Source organism: Onthophagus taurus, unplaced genomic scaffold (genome assembly GCF_036711975.1).
Source record: "Onthophagus taurus isolate NC unplaced genomic scaffold, IU_Otau_3.0 ScKx7SY_15, whole genome shotgun sequence".
Taxonomy (NCBI): Eukaryota; Metazoa; Arthropoda; class Insecta; order Coleoptera; family Scarabaeidae; genus Onthophagus; species Onthophagus taurus.
In genome coordinates this window covers 6,619,836-6,624,395 of record NW_027248940.1, presented here as the reverse complement: position 1 = coordinate 6,624,395, position 4,560 = coordinate 6,619,836, and the positions used below count along the sequence as shown (strand labels likewise).

Genomic DNA, 4,560 nt, shown 5'->3' with positions numbered 1-4,560 from the left:
CGGGTGTTTATATTATTATTATGCATTTTGTTATAGTATTATATATGTATATTAATAATATACCGGGTGTTTCATTTAAAATGACATATACTTATATCTCAAAAACAAAAAACTCGAACCGAAAAAAGTTTCAAGTAAACATTTTTTGGTGAGAAGGGGGACACATTGTACACATGAACAGAATTCTTTTTCAGGGTTGCCTAAAGGCCCTTCTAACGTAATTTTTGTTTTTTCAAATGGCACATATTTTTTTCTAAAAAAAACTCCGCGAGAAATCCGAAAAAACGGGTCTTTTGACTAGCTCCCCATTTTTGGAAAAATCAAATTTTCTTTGTTGTTCTGGGTTGTTCTAGTTATTCTAGTTATTGTTAATAATAATAAATATATATTTATTATACCTAAGCAATCCGGAACAGCAAATATTTTCACTAGAACAACTTTATACAGAACACTTTACTCTTTGAAAATTAAAATTTTTGGAAGTTTCAGTTAGTAATTCTTTCATAAGTTCATAAGTAAGTTTCATTAATATCTATTTCAATAAAAAATAAAAAATATATTGTTCAAAATACTTGCGGATTCGATAGTATATTTCATACAACAGTATATTTCATAGTTTAGCATTTGCCCGTACACACAATTCATTTAGAAATCATGTTGAGAATGTTTGCACAGATTGCTTTAGTTTCCTAAAATTATTTTTAAAACCCGGTTCTAGTAAAGCAACATATAAAAAAAGACATTTCCTTCCAATAACACTACAATCCACACCTATCCTATACTATTCCATATTCCTTCTTCCTGTTCCATAGTTTGAAAAAACACCATTCTATCACACGATATTATTACGGTCATACAAACAAGATAAAATAACAAAATTAAAATACCCATACAGAACTAGCCCTTGAATAACATGCAACAAACACCAAGGAAATTTAATTAGTACCATACAGAAACTTAACAGTCCCACCCTTTAAAAAAAAAAAAAACACCCCCAAGTGAACGAGGATGTCCTATAAGGTTGCAATAGGAACATCGCAGCACTTTGGGTCCCATGGCAACCAAAAATCCCTTCGTCACCCTAAAATCTACACCTTTCCTAAAGGATCCATTTTCCATTTTCCACATATTATACCTTTGACAAACCTTATTACACCACAAACATTTAAGACACAACAATGTGACTGAACATGATACTAATTAGATATTTTTTTTAAACAATGACGATAATATTAATTAAATGGTTTTGTTCACAAATTAATTTAAATTTAAAATGTATAAAAGCAACTAACTTCATTACAAATACATAACCTCAAAAAGAAAAGTAAAGAAACGCATGGCGCATATTGTTGCATGGTAGGTTTATTGGATATTTCTGAATAACTGGGTAACAAGGAAAAGAAGAGTTAAAATATCAAGAGTAAGAGGATAACAGCCTAATTAACTAACAAATATGTCTTTTGAAAATATATTTACTGACGTGAGTTTCATTTTATTTTGTTCATAATGTAACGATTGTAACAGAAATTTCTGAATGTTGTTAATTTTAGTAAATGATTTTTATTTATATTACATTAGGTTGCTCCTGAAGATGATTAAATGTATTGATCGAAACCGGTAGAGCTAAAATTAAAAGAATCCATCTATAAATACACACATGTTTTATTGCATTTACATATAAAAAAGAGCTGAACTATTAACAGGAATAAATTATTTTGGAAGCCAGAATATTGCTGGCGTGATAATAGTAATGCTATTTCAAATATTGCGTTTCTTTGCACACAACTATTTAAAGAAGAATTTAGTTATTGTAGGACTAAAAACTGCAATAATTGTTTAAACGTTACTTTTCATAAAAACATAATTTTAGCAATCGACATTGACATCGTAACAATATTTGGCTATGCACAGCTAAAGCAAGTAATATAAAACTACATGCAAACTCTAAGCAACAATTGCAAAAGAATGTGGTCTGTTTATAGAAACAACAAATGGAGAGAACAATAAAACAAAATTGAGTGATTACGCACGCACTTTGTAACTCCACAACAAATTCTATATCCTCGCAGATATCGTCAGTTATGAAGGTATTCAATCTTTGAATGATGTAGGTCACTACCCGGCATTTGTGCCCAACAATGCCAATTGGATATTATTTAATGACTTACGAAAAGTAACCTTACAAGTTGAAGAAGCTACTGAAATAAATGCACAAATGTGCATATATGTTTATAAATGAGCAAAGTGATGTAACCGTATTATTCCATGATATTAGTTTATTTATATAATTTAGTTTACTTAGTTATAGTTTACCTTAGAATAAGTTATTGTACTGATATAGTAATACTGATCGAATAGTTATTGTATTATTTGTTAGTTTAGTTTATTTATTAGTTTATTACTTAGTTTATACAAAATAAAATACACTTTAAATCGCAACTTATGTTTTACTATTATAAGTTTAAAGGTGAAACTTGTGATTCTTAGAAAATTAGGATGGTCAGATTATTCCATATTTTTAAAATTTTTAATACTATTATTATATTAAAGGTTGGGTTCACTGATTAAACAAAACCTGTCCGATATCACAACAACTCAAATTTAAGGTTTTTCTAGGGAAAATAACAGCTGTTCTGAATTGTTTTAATTGTAGTAAGTACTAATTTTTAATATGAAACTTTAAAAGAACTAAAGCCGCAGTGATTAAATAAACATTTTAAGTACCTAGAACAATAAAAACAATTTAGAGCAACAAAAAATATGTGATTTTGCAAAATTAATGTCCGTGTTAAACGTAAAACACATCTAGAACAATTTGAATCGGCAAAGTTTGAGTTATTTTAGATTGTTCCATGTTTTTTAATTCTTATTGTGTAATATAAAACCGCTGACACAAGAATTACTGACTAAAACTTCCAAAAACTTTAATTTTCAAAGAGTAAAGTGCCCTTTAGAGAGTTGTTCCAGTGAAAATAGTAGCTGTTCCAGATTGCGTTAGCTATAATAAGTATGTATTTGTGATATGGAACAGATAATAGAAAAACTATGGTCACAGCAATCAACTACACATTTCGGCGGCCAAACCTATTTTTAGTTATAACTTCGTAATGCTGTATCCCATAATTTTGATTTTCTAGAACAATAACTAAAACAACCCAGAACAACAAAGAAAATTAGATTGTTCCAAAAATGGGTGACTAGTAAAAAACCTGTTTTTACGGTTTTCTCGCGGAGTTTTTATTTTTTCGATTTGCTGTTTTGGAACAATGTAGAACAACTCTAGAACAATCTAGAACAACAATAAAAAATTTAAAAATCAAAAATGGGGGGCTAACTTGCCGCACTCCGCTTCTTTGTGTTGTTGACAGTGAAAGGAATTCTTTGGAATAATGCAGTTTGTTATTGTATCTTTTCTAAATATGCTAAATTTAAGTGACTTGTTTCTTGAGTCCTTTCGAATAGTTATGTCTAAAAAATTGATTTTAGTATCATTTTCAAGTTCGCTAGTGAACTTCAGGTTGCAGATATTCTTGAAGATGTTATTCAAGGCATGAAACCTAGCGGGATTACCGTTGTAAACAATGAGGATATCGTCCACATATCCTACACAGATAAAAATTTTACAGAGTGAATTTACACGGTGTTGAAACATCTCCGAATAGAGTTAATATTTCAGAAAATAATTGTAAATGTAACACTTTTCGGAGGTAATTTAAATACTATATACAGGTTTAAAAAAGAATAACACCCAATGGGAATGTGAATCAACTAAGTTCAGGTTTATTTCTTTACTTTCTCAATAAAATTGTTAAAATAACGGCAAACAGTGAAAATGTAACTCTTAGCGGTGTATAATTTGACCGTTCCCTTCCGTTCATCCTTGTTGTTCGGCTGTTCTTTTGTCTCGATACGCTCACGTGTTGCGTAGTAGTGGCGACAAGACGACCGTTACGCGTTCCATGTGGTCGCAACGTAGGCTTTACGTTCTATCTGTGTTCGTTTGGACGCCATCGCCATCGTACATACATACGCATACTGAGCAGAGCAAAGGCAATTAATACAGTTTTATACTATTGGTGATTTCGTGTCCGTAGTATGGAGCAAACGATATTTTTAAGTGTGAAATATGAAAACAAAAGGAAGTGGGTACGAGTAGCAGCAGAAAGTAAGTAATATCTAGATTTTTGCAGTCTTGCACATACTAACTTTTACTTGTAGTAGGAAATATTTTTGAAATAAACGAAGAATTATGGGATAGAATTAAATATTTCGACGAGCATAATTATTCAATTGATAATAATTTAATTTAATTTAATAGAACAACATCTCCAAGCTTTTATTGCTGAATTTGGCATGGATCTCCAACCAAAACATCATATGATGATTCACTACCCTGGCGTTATTTTACGGATGGGTCCACTGTGTCAACTATCTTCCCTACGTTATGAAGCAAAACACGTTGTTGTTAAAAAGATGATTCCAAACAATACATGCTATAAAAATATTTCCAAAACTTTAAGCAAAAACATCAAATGCGATGGTCTAGTACTTGGCAAAGCA

At 30.5% G+C, this 4,560-nt stretch overlaps 1 long non-coding RNA gene across 1 annotated transcript; it reads left to right on the top strand.

The window, feature by feature from the left end:
- Window positions 1-1,369: 1,369 nt before the first annotated feature.
- LOC139432365 (uncharacterized) lies at window positions 1,370-1,652 on the top strand. The gene is made up of 2 exons (XR_011642174.1): window positions 1,370-1,480; window positions 1,579-1,652. It is a non-coding gene; the product is annotated as an uncharacterized lncRNA (long non-coding RNA).
- Window positions 1,653-4,560: the final 2,908 nt, after the last annotated feature.